Source organism: Labrus mixtus, chromosome 20, assembly GCF_963584025.1.
Source record: "Labrus mixtus chromosome 20, fLabMix1.1, whole genome shotgun sequence".
Taxonomy (NCBI): Eukaryota; Metazoa; Chordata; class Actinopteri; order Labriformes; family Labridae; genus Labrus; species Labrus mixtus.
Window position 1 is genome coordinate 12,151,377 of NC_083631.1, and position 13,025 is coordinate 12,164,401.

At 41.3% G+C, this 13,025-nt stretch overlaps 1 protein-coding gene and 1 long non-coding RNA gene across 2 annotated transcripts in view; one reads left to right on the forward strand and one right to left on the reverse strand.

Moving 5' to 3' along the window:
* LOC132954754 (beta-1,4 N-acetylgalactosaminyltransferase 2-like) overlaps window positions 1-13,025 on the forward strand; it is a 21,295-nt gene continuing 8,270 nt past the window's right edge. The window contains exons 1-2 of the mRNA XM_061027419.1: window positions 1-133; window positions 1,632-1,669. The gene's annotated coding sequence lies outside the window, so the exon portion shown is untranslated. The remainder of the gene's footprint in view (window positions 134-1,631; window positions 1,670-13,025) is intronic.
* The window catches only part of LOC132954755 (uncharacterized), a 20,156-nt gene continuing 17,261 nt past the window's right edge, over window positions 10,131-13,025 (reverse strand). Inside the window, exon 2 of the long non-coding RNA XR_009665846.1 lies at window positions 10,131-10,199. This is a non-coding gene — a long non-coding RNA (uncharacterized LOC132954755). The remainder of the gene's footprint in view (window positions 10,200-13,025) is intronic.

The window sequence follows — 13,025 nt, forward strand, 5'->3', positions numbered from 1 at the left end:
CACCCACTCCTCCATCTTTTCAACAGGACTACATCAGTGTTATCCAGTCTGCTGTTTGCCGAACCTAACTCACCTCTGCGGTATCCTATCCAGGGTTTTACTGTACGACCATTGACCACCACTCTCATACCAGGTATGCCAGACACTACTTGAAGTTAAGAGTGCCTTTTTAAAAATCTTTTAAGAGTTTCAACCAGAGACTGTATAATAAAAATGGATGACACAACTGCTCCCTGAAAGCGAAGCCAAAATATTTGGAGCTCCCCCTGCTGACAGGCTGAGGTATAGCTCATAAGTTCTGCCTCATCCATGTTAACAGACGAGCCATGCCATAGTTGTGCAAGTTCACACAGAGAAAGAATCGCTTTAAAGTTCAGTCAACAGATATTAAAAGGAACTAATTCACGTTCATAGTTCAATTTTTAAATTTGAACGAAGTTCACACTGTAAAATATGAACTAGTTCACATTCGCTGCACTGAGCTGCTCTCTTTCTGTACAGCCTGCTATCTGCATTCTTTCTTGTAGTCATCAATCACTTATAAGTTTAATCAAAATGAAGGATATAGAGCGCCACAGGAATGAGTCCTAAAACCCGGAAGTAAGTAAACATTTGAGCACCATGAGGTCTGTCGTCTCAAAGTCAATGGAAATTTTGAATGGGTTTGTGGTTAGACGCCTGAATTTAGGTCTTTGGTTAACACAAGCTTAAGAGATTTTGGTGTTTTGTTAGACGACATAAACTACGTTAGTTAATACCCCCACTTGTGAATTTTCAAAGTTTTCACGGGTGCTTAAAAAGGTGGCTGCTAACAAGTGGCTAAATGTGACTACAGTGATTGTCGGGGACATTAAACGTCATCACGTTAATAAATAATTTATTAAGCTACGCGGATTAGTTTATTGGAGATTGTCTGAAGCATAACGGTAGTGACATCACAATCATCCGACCGTGGTGTAGTTTGCTATAGCTTAACGTTAGCTTTTTACTTCTGACGGCTGCATTAACGCTTCAAACATCATAAAAATGGTGTTCATCTGTGAAGATTATCCCGCTGAAAAAAGCACCTACGCATCAGAAACATGTGTTTGCCACAGAGCTTATTTTCTGCAATCATCCAAAATCCAATGAAAAAATCCCATAGACGAATTCTCGTGAGACCCCATGGCGATGCTACTTCCGGGTTGGCCTACAAAAATACATCAGATGGTTTGTTCTCTATTTATGTCCAAAGTCATGATTGACAGAGCTGTCTACCAATCAAGCTCCTGCAGCGCTCTTTAGCAGATTCATTGAGTAGTGGAGACATGACTTGAGGAAACGTAACCAAATCTAACACAATAGTCATTGAACTCTTTTAGAGAAAAACAAGAATTAGTTCTTCAATGGACTTATTGGATATGACTTCCTCTGCTCCATCATCCATATCTCATCTCCGCACGTCCTGGCTTAGATAGTTTCACCAGCATACACTGAAGGTTAACTACAGGCTACAGGGAGCTGTAAAAAGACATGCAGCTTGGTCATTCAATATCAGAATTCATCAGCTTTGAAAGTGAATAAAGCCTGTGATAAATGTGTGTGCTCTCATAAAACAGCAGTATAAAAGTCCAATGTCATTTTGCTTTCAGGTTTAGGGCTGAATGCCGGGCAAAGTGAAAGCTATAAGGTAGGTTTGGTACAACAGATGGACAGGTCACTTGACATCTGACTTGCAGTATTGAAGTTTTTGGCTAGTTTAAACAAGAGGACTGCTGTTTTGATTTAAAAAGTCTTCAACAGTGAATTGGAGAAAGTACGGACAACAAAGAGGCTAATGAAATGGGGAGGAAGCCTTTCTATACAACTTTTGGGACCATTAGAACTCTTTTTGTCAGGCAACAAAACGGCATTGAAAAACTGATTTCAAAGTTTCCTTGTGGAGTCAGGTAATAACATGTCCCACAATTACTGGGAGTTGAGGAGCTGGATAGCCCTGGAAACAAAGGTTGCTCTTCTCCTCTGTGTCCTGCAGCAGGGACAGCGAAGACGGCGTCCTGAGGGGAGCCACTCAAACGCTGGGAAGAGAGCGTGTGAGGGGTCCTGCATGATCCGACCCGCTAGCCTCATTGTCTGTTGCTCATAGATGGATGTCAGAGTCCTTACAGGTAGTCCTATGATCTTAGAGCAGACTGTGACCTTGCTCTGCAGGCGGTTTCTGTTCTGGAGGGTGGTGGAGTGGAACCAGCAGGTTATAGAAAATGTAATAATGCTCTCAATGAAGGAGTAATAGAAGGTCAGAAGAATGTTCTTACTGACTCCAAAGGAATTGAGCTTCCTAAGTAGCTGCTGACATTTCCTGAGAATCTCCTCGGTGTTGGCGGACAATTTCAGCAGGCTGTCGAAGATGGTACCCAGGTACTTATGCTCCTCTACTTGTTCGACAGGATTCCTATGGATTGTGGTGATTGCAGCTGCAGCCAGTTCCCTCTGCTTGTTGGAGAAGGTCACCACCATGTCTTTGGTCTTGCTCACGTTCAGTTCGAGGCAGGAGCTGTCACACCACTCCACAAACTCCTGAAGAACTGGTCCATGGTGCTGAGAGGGGCCTGACAGCAGAGACAGGAGAACTGTGTCGTCCGCGTACTTCACCAGGTGACAGGTTGGCTGTGTGGTTCTGCAGTCATCGGTGTAGAGAATGAAGAGCAGAGGTGAGAGCACGCAGCCCTGAGGGGAGCCAGTTGAGGTGTGTTGGAGATTGGAGAATGTGTTGTTGACCAGAACTCTCTGTGATCTGTTGGTCAGAAAGTCCAATATCCACAGGATAAGCTGGTCGTTCAGATGGAAGCAAGTTGAAAGTTTGTCAGCCAGGACGTGAGGCTGCAGGGTGTTGAATGCAGAGGAGAAGTCTGCAAACAGGAGTCTGGCTGAGGTGTTGGGGTGCTCCAGGTGTTTGTGAACAGTGTCTATAATGAATGTTTTTGCGTCATCGACACCGCTGCCTGCACGATAAGCAAATTGTAGCGGGTCCACCTGGGACTCGGTTTCTCTGATGATGTGTTGTTTTATGATCCTCTCCATGGCCTTCATCACCAGAGACGTGAGGGCCACAGGCCTGAGGTCGTTCAGTGATTTGGCGGGGCTTTTCTTGTGGATGGGGATAACTGTGTAGTGTTTCCACAGATGGGGGACTGTGCTGCTGTCCATTGAGCTCTGGAACAGGGTCTGAAACACGCCCCCCTAGCTGCTCAGCACAGTGCTTCAGGATGCAGTCACTGATGTTGTCTGGACCAGGTGAGCTGCTCTCCCTTGTCCTCCTGAGGGCTCTCACCACATCCTCTCTGCTGAAGGTGAGTGCAGAGTCACTGGGCTTGAGCATGGACACTGTTTCTTCCAGCTGTGTGGTGTTGTCCCTCTCAAATCTGGTGTAGAATGAGTTGAGATCGTTGGGGACAGAAGTGGAGCTGCTGCCTGCAACATGGATGGTTTTGTTGTTGGTAGCAGCAGTGTTCACAGCGGCCATGTTTTTGAGGCCCTGCCAATTTTTCCACCACTTTATATTTGTACTTGAGTTTGGCAGTTGTTATGGCGTGCTTGACTTCTCTGTTTACCTCCTTTATCTCCATTTCGGAGCCGGTGAAGAAGACCCTTTTCTTCTTGTTGCGAATCTCCTTGAGCTCTTTGGTGGTCTATGGTTTGTTGTTGGGGAAGACAGTGTTTCCCCTACCATTATATTAGGGGGGCGGCACGGCTTTTCGTGCCTTTATTGTAGGGATAGGATAGTGGATACTGTCGGAAATCAGGGAAAGTCATTTAAGGATACCTTTCCGATAGAAAAGGACGGCTGTCATTAAAAGTAACGCATGAACACCAAGATTCCTTCAAGTGTTTGTGTCGGCGTGAGAATATGAAAGGTTTTCTATATTTCTAGCGGCTCTGCAGCTGCAGGAGGGATGTTACAGAACCACAGCGCTTGTGCCAGTTATGTAGATGCGTTTCCTCCTAAAGTAACACTGGATAGATAAATGTATGAAGGATTTTCTTTATCGTTTCTGACCAGCTAGTCCACATATAGTCTCATTGACTTTCATTAGTTACAACCTTAGCACACATAGCGTTCCTAAGTGACCCCCTTTTTTCCCATTAAAACTTTGTGATTGTCAGAGGACTCACAGTTCCTAACTCCAACACCAAACAAGCATTTTTTTTCCGTTGATTCCGATGCTGGCCTAAGGCTTCTGGGCCTGCACTGACAGCAAAAGAATGCATATCTGCTGTTGCTGATGAACTTCAAGCGTAAAAGGGCTGGGGAGTACGGCTGACTTCAAAGAAATCTTAATAGCAAAGTCCCAAAAATCAACTGGGAAAACGGAGATGGAAGGAGAACCCAGCCAGCGAAACGTATCGGGTCACTATTCAGCTGCTCACTCTTCAGATGCTGAATTTTAAAATGCAACTAGGCCTCTAAATCCATCACTGTCAGGTGGGCAAACACTCTGGTATAAAAAACATATAAAGTCTGAGCTAAGAGAAAAGCAGAGGTTATCAAATAGGCTTGTGTGTGGGTTCATTATTAAAAGGCTACTGTAATCAAATTTACTGTATGTTGAAAATGTTTTGCTTTTGTTTATCTCTATTATTACCCAATTGTTTTTTTGTTTTTTTTATATTTTGGCATTCTGTTTGATGCTGACCTTTATTCATTCCACATTTGATCTCATTGCATCCTGAAGTTTGCATTCAGTTGCATTTTTTAAATTCTCCTATTATAACTCCTATTCAGACTGTTCCATTAAAGTCTGAATGCCTGTATGTGAATGAACTGCTTGTATGCTCAGCCAAGGCTCATTTATTGTTCTCAGTAAAAGTCTATCATAAGGCAAACCTGATAAAGCCTGCAGCTAACAGCTCTGTACGTAGTTCCCACTTTTTATTTAATGAACTCAAACTGAAGGCTGTTGATATGAGTGATGATTCACATTTGACGTTATTGATCTATTAAATTTGGCTTTCACCAAAACCCCGGAGGTATTTCTGTGCACAAAGCAATCCCACTTTGTTGTCAGTCAAGTTTGTTGGAGAAGGAAGAGAGAAGTTCTGGCCACCTTTTCCAGTGTTATAAAATGTTATTTATGAGAGACAATCTAGTCTTCTCCGGTATACCTGAACAACACAACGACAACCCCGAACAGTTAATACAGGATTTCATGACCACCCATCTGAAAATACCCCCGGACACTGCGAAGGACACTACATTTCACCGTACACACCGCATTGGACCCAAGAACCCCGCAAACAAACGCCCATAATTGGGACCCATAATTGGGACCCATAATTGCCAAATTCGAACACTTCCAACAAAAACAACAGGTACAACGACACGGCCGAAATCTTAAAGGCACGGACTTTGGCATCAACGATCAATTCCCCCGAGAAATAATGGACAGGCGCAAAACACTACTCCCCATCCGCAAAAAGAACATACAGGAAGGAAAAAAAGCAGTACTCTCAGTCGACAAACTTTATATTAATGGACAACTGTACCGTGACATAACAATAACCCCCTGGCTATTTTGAATATCACTTCACTTGCCGTACCCGCTCCCTTTCACCACAATGACGCTGACTTGAATTGAAAATATGCACCTTAATTTCACCATGTACCGCACTTTTGCTCTTTGGTTTTGTAGTTTCTTTGAATTTATGTGTTTAATGTTTTTTTTACATCTTGCTTGTTTGTTTTCTGTCTACACGCTGTGTTCTTTCTCCTTCTTTCCCGCTCTATTCCCCAAACCCTTACTCCAAACAACATTAACCCCTTACATCTTCAGATCACTGAGAGGAATACTAACACACATACACACACTTACACACAAGTCTCAAATAAAACACACACAACACACTCACACACAAACACAATCATAGGCACCTGCATTCTATCATAATGAGTTCACTTAAATTTCTCACTTGGAACATTCGTGGAATTGGTGCACAGGCAAAAAGACTCAAGGTATTTAACCACATAAATAAATTACAACCAGACATATGCTTCTTACAGGAAACACACACATCTGAATCTGATCATCATAAATGAATAACGCCACAGTTCAAAAAAGTATTCTCTGCCCATTTTAACTCCAGACAGAGAGGAGTAGCCATATTAATACACAAGAAAATCTCATTTATCCATAACAGCACAGTAACAGATCCTGAAGGAAGATTTATCATCATAAACATCTCCATAAATAACACCCCCATTACTATTGCATCTGTCTATGGTCCAAATAATATTGATCCTTCTTTTTTTAACACATTTTTTACCTCTCTCTACAATATGTCTGATTCCCCGGTAATTATTGGAGGAGACTTCAATACAGTCTTAAACCCATCACTTGACAGATCTAACAACTCAAATAATACACGTAACTCCCAATCCACAGAAACAATAAAACAGTTCATGAGTGACTTTGGTCTTGGCGATGGTTGGCGGCTACAACACCCAAACACCAAAAAATGTACATTCTATTCTCCGGTTCACCACTCCTACTCTCGCATTGACTTCTTCATTTCTAGCAACTCAATTATTTCCAAAATATCTGACACACAAATACACTCCATTACCATCAGTGATCATGCTCCTGTCTCCCTCACCTTGAATACCACCCACGCTCACAAACCCCCCAGCAGATGGCGCTTTAACCTATCACTACTCAATGACCCAAACTTTGACAGTCACATCAAAAGTGAGAGTGGGAATCCTTTCTTGAAATAAACGATTCACCCGAAACAGCACCATCACTTCTCTGGGAAACAGGCAAAGCAGTGTTAAGAGGAAAAATCATTTCATAATCCACACACAAGAAAAAGAAAGACAGTGAAAAGGAAAAATTATTAGAGGAAAAAATTAAAGAATTAGAGAACATAAACAACCCCACATCAGAAACTGAAAACGATTTACAGAAATACAGATTAAAACTAAATGACCACATCATCAGTAAAACTGCATTCCTCATACACAGACTCAGACATGAACACTTTGAACATAGCAATAAATCCGGTAAATACCTGGCAAACCAAATTAAACGAAATGTAGAAAAATCAACAATCACTTCACGGACTCAGCAGGGAAGACCGTATACACACCAGAAGAAATAAATAAAACATTCCAAGAATTCTACACACAATTATACTCATCAACACACCAGCCAACTCCAGAGGACATTGACACTTTTTTAAGTCCACCAATCAGTCCTAACAGCATTTTACAAATGTTTTATAGAATCAGTTTTAACCTTCAACATCACAGCCTGGTTTGGGTCTCTGCCAAACATTCATCGTAACCCATTAAACAGGATCATAAAAATAAGCAGCAAAATAATCGGACAGCAGCAGGAACCACTGATCAGTATCTACAACAGGAGAACAAAACTAAAAGGACAACACATAGCCTCAGACAGCACACACTCACTCTGCCATCTCTACAACCGTCTCCCCTCAGGCCACAGATACAGATCTCTCACTTTCCGGACTAATCGAGCCATGTCAAGCTTTGCTCCCACATCCATCAGGCTCATGAACAAATGATCTATTTCTTATTTATTTTTAAGACCACTCATTTAATCGCTCATAACAATTATGACCTATGACAATGACCTATTTATCATGTTTTTAATAGAGCCACTTGTATGTGTGTGTTTCTGCTGTTGTTTTTGTGTCTAGCTGTATGCGTACTGATGCTCTTTTACACAAATTAAGTTCCTAACGGATAAATAAAGTTATTTGAATTGAAATCAACTATTCTCCCTCTCAGTCCAAATAGTTGGGATGTAGCAGCGAAAACATTACCAAACTCCCTGCGCACCTCTAACATCACTTATTTAGGAATTAATATTTCCCCCAGGCTGTCAGAGTTAATTAGTCTCAACTTCAACCCCCTTCTCAAAACAATAAATGATGAACTCCACCGCTGGATGACCCTACCACTATCACTCATAGGTAGAATTGCTACAATAAAAATGACCCAAAATTAACTACCTCTTCTCTATGATCCCAACAAAGCCCCCACAATCCTGGTTCAAATCCCTTGACTCCATCACTACAAAATTTTATTGGAAAAACAAAACGGCCAGAATTAAATTAGAAACACTACAAAAACCCAAACCCCAAGGAGGTCTACAAGCACCTAACTTTTTCCACTACTTCATTACCCACCAACTACAATACATTCACAAATGGACCAATCCCATTGAATCTGACAACTCCTGGAAAGACATTGAACAAACATTATGCAAAGAAATCAACATCTCAGACCTTCCTTTCATTAGCTCCTCTATCAAACGCCACCCCTGTTTTAAAATCCCTACCATAGCACTCTGACAGCCTGGTGGAAATTTCACCAGATAACTAACACCACTATTTCTTACACCAAACAAACTCCCATCTGGAACAACCCGGACTTTACAATAAACAAGAAACCACTCCACCTCTCAGCATGGATCACTAAAGGCATCACACACCTCGAGCACATTTTTCACAACAACACTCTCGCCTCATTCCCTCATTTGATTCAGAAATTCGGCATTGGGGAACAGCACTTTTTAGAATATCATCAAATTCATTCCTCTATAAAAAGCAAAATCAATATTATCACATCCAACTTTGAACTTCCACCACTAACCACAGACATAATCAATATCAAAACAAGGAAAAATATATTATCTAAAATCTACAAAATAATCTTGAAATCTGACCAAACAGTATCCGTACCCTTCACAAAATGGGAAACTGACCTCCAGATAGCCCCCAATGCCGACTTCTGGACCCAAATCTGCAGAAACATATTCTCCATATCAAACAATACAAACCTACAACTCATACAATACAAGATTATTCACAGAGTTCACGGGTGAGAGGATGTTTAAAATGGGCTTCACTGATTCTAAATTATGTTCACACTGCACACAAAACACCACAGACGGATACCTGCACGCCACATGGGACTGTACACCAATAAAACAGTTCTGGCATGACATCACTGACCACCTCTCTGTACTCTTGAGCTGCCACATCCCATCTTCACCCACACTCTGCCTACTAGGAGACATATCTACCATCAACTTAAATATCACATCCAGCAAAATACTCCTCATAGCCTTAACCATCGCCAAGAAAACTGTCCTCATGAACTGGAAGTCGAGAAAAAAAATCAACATTGCACATTGGAAAAATTTACTCACCGAATATATATCAATGGAAAAACTAACTGCCTCAGTCAGAAATCAAACTGCCGAATTTGAATCTGTCTGGAACCCAATAATCAACAACCTCAACTCATAACTACCCCCACAACATCCCACCCATCAACTCTTTCTGCCTGTGCACCAATCACACCCAACACACACACACACAAACAAACACACACACACACACACACACACACACAAACAAACACACACACAATTTACAAGTGACTACATTTTCATACACTTTTATTTTTTCCACCTGGCACCCATGCTCTCTTATCCGATTCTCCCTTTTCTCTTTACCTTTCTTAGCCTTTGACCTTACTTTACATAAAACCAACCCTCTGAAATATAATTTTACATTTTCCCCAATTAGTATTATTATAATCATTATTATTACGTTGCTGAATTTTGTCCTTGTTTTCTTTTTCTTTTTTTTTTTATTATTATCTATTTGTTTTTTATTTTATTTTACTTTTATTTTTTATTTGTGTGACTTCCGTGGATAATACATCAAAAGTCTCTCTCAACACTTCTGCCTCATTTCATTTAACACCCTGTTATATTTTATCTTTCTTGAACTGCGACATACTATTATTATTATTATTTTGTGGGGGGGGGGGGGGGGGGCTCCCTCCTCTGGCATCTGGTGGTCCCTCCCTCTCAAGTGTGTGCTCTTTAAAACAGCAATATATCAGCTACTGCATTTGAGGGGGCGGGCTTCCCTCTGCTGGGTCTGGTGGCCCCTCCCTCTCATGTGTGCTCGCTGAACAGGCCGAGTCCTGCAAGCGACAAGTCCCTTCCTGAGGGTCTGGGGGCTGCTGCTGCAGGACCCGGCCAAAGAAAAGAAAAGAAAAGAAAAAAATAGCTTTGCCTCTCCCTCCATCCTCCCCTCCAATCAAATAACGTTCAAACCAACCCCAAAACCCCGGCTGCAGTCAACCTCTGCTAAAACATAATCATTACACAAACTCTCACCTCTCACACCACAACATTGTTTAACATCAACATATTCAACACATACCACTGCTCAACTCTCTTCCACCTCTCAAGTCCCCCTTACTAAGCACCTTCTCTCCCTCCCCTTCTCTCTCTCTCTCTCTCTCTCTCTATCGCTTCTTTCACTTTTTGAATCCTTTCTTAGGTATCTCATATAGTTTTGTAGTTTTTCTGTTCATAGTATGATGTGTGTCTATTGATGTCTTATTTTGCTGTCTTTATTTGTCTTATTTTTTATTTTATTTTTTTACTGTATTTTGGAGTCGTTGTCCTGACCTTGTCTGTTTGTTTTTTTTGTGCCTCATTTGTATATCACCAGTTTGTCACTTTATTGCACCTAATAAAAAAAATAAAAAAAAAATAATAATAATACATTTTTTTTTATTTATTCGACGGTTTGAAATCTATTTCACTGAGTCGTCTTTGCAATCTCCCCTTGTGACAAGCCAATCAAAGCAACACAGTTCTCTTTGACTGGCTCAGTGATGTCATTCAAAGGCAGAGCCTAAGAGAAATGTGTTAATTCCTTTGTGCTTCCTCTCTTTCATATAATAGACTTTTTAATATTCCCCGGAAGTCTTTCACACACTGTAACAGTAAGTAAATCCTTTAGCTCGCTACTTAAATGACTTATTCATCATATTTGTGTGGATTTTCTTCCTAATCCAACTTTCTTTGTGACTTTTACTCCTATTCACACTACATAAAAGGAGTTAATATATAATTAGTACTTCATCCAAGAGTAAATGCTTAAACTGGTTTTTTGAAATGGGCTTTGCTTAGTAATTTATGGCAGTGAAACCTCTTGAGACATTGAGGGAAAAGGTGCAGGTAATGACCTAACTTGCAAGTGTGCAAAAAGTGATTGAGAGAGAAGGGAAACATGCAGGGACAGGTGGTCTCTGCTGTTTTCCCTCAACTTTGTGGCCTGTGTTAAGTTAGCATATTGCTGTTTGAATTAGTCATGAGATTAAGAAGGCAGACAAAGATAATTGAAAAGTCTTTCCAGGTAAAAATGGAGCATTCTGTTATAAAACAACTGTCAAACAAAGCAAGTTATTTTGTGTAGGAAGACGAGGAATATACATTCAGAATGTAACAAATATATCCAGCGCCATTGATCACCATTCACACACCCTTAGAGTTAGTTAGCGGTAGAAACTACAACACACTGTTCACATGCTCTCATGTGTGTCTAGTTTATTTTGCCTTAATGTTTAAATGCTCAGTGTAGATATGGTGTCTGGACTGTAATTATAGCTGATCTAAAATAGTTTTTTGTAAAGGATTAACAGAGTATCCATGTTTCTATTTTTGATTAAAGAGTTCTGACTTTACCAAACCTATCCTATGGAAATCCTTTCCATTCCCTCTTGCCAAAACACATACACACAAGTGAAGTGCTCCTAAATGTAGCCCCAAACACACAAAGTCAGTGTGTTTGCCTATGCATCATGTTCCAGCATGTAAGAGGCTGGTATACAAGCTTTCAGCTGCTAAGTGGTCATGAACGGATCATCTGGGCTGGGTGTATAACCACATAATGCTTAGGGACTGTGTGCATGTCTGTGTATGCATTAGAGACAGAAGTATGGGGCTTCGGTATTATTTTCCCACAAGCTTGCACCTGCAAAAATGGATGAAAGGATAAAAGGCTAAAGTAATATATTTTAAAAGCTGAGCGTTATGTGAACTAAACAGTTAATGTAGATAACAGTTCATGAAAACACCATGGATGGAGGGCACAGCTTTCATTCACACCATTCTAGTAGCAGGTAAGAAAAGAACTCAGTGTGCTGCAGCAGAGGCGCCTCCTACACACTGTGACAGATGTCACTCTGTACGTGAATGGGTCAGACTTCTCTGCAGTCTCTTCACACAAGCACATGTTTAAATACCGCCGCATGCATGCAGGAAAACTAACTACAGCTTCTGCAACGTGAAACCCCCGTCTTCTGCTTGCTGCCAACAGCTCCCAGAGCCCCAAATCTCACCCACCCCCAACTGCAGGTGCTCACAAACCAACATACACACATATGCTCACAGACAGCCACATATGCAAGCCTAAAAAGGGGCTGGCAACAACTCGGGCCCCTAATGTGCAAAATAAACTGATGTTTGAACAAAGCCTTATAAAATGACCCTGGAGCAGCAAAATATGTCTCCCTATCAGCTGTATTACAGTTACATGCCTATTAGCCTGCATTATATAATGTACGACCAGCTTAATGCTACATTTACTGGAATGACAGAGCCTGGCAAAGCCGCTAAGACCCACAGATGAATGGGTACAGCAAGAATTTGCCCCAATCTGCAGGCCTGTGTGCATAAATGTGTGTGCAGCTGAGAGGTCAGAAAATGTTCAGTGCCATCCATCTCCCTCGGAGTGGGTGCTCCTGTTCCTCCTGGAGGCTCAACACAGATGGGTCTGCTATGCATGTGCAGCCAGGACAGTGCAATAATAACTGAAGGTCAGATAGGGAAAAGGGCAATGTAAGGAAAGGACAATTCAGGGGATAAAAATGGCAATAAACCACATACAAACTGTCATAAAAGGCTTTTGCTGTCTAACAAATGTTTCTCTGATGTCCTAATTGTGTGGATGTCCAGAATTTGCTTTCCTAATTGTTGTATTTATAACCACAACCAAAAAAACTGTCCTCAATAAAACAGCTTTTTTGTGATACACATTTCTTACATTTAAATAAATACCAATAGCTTTTTCTCCCACCAGCAGCCTTTCCTCCCTTGTTCTCCGTCTACTGCACACAGGTCAAGGAGAACAATAGCCTGTCCGTTACTCCG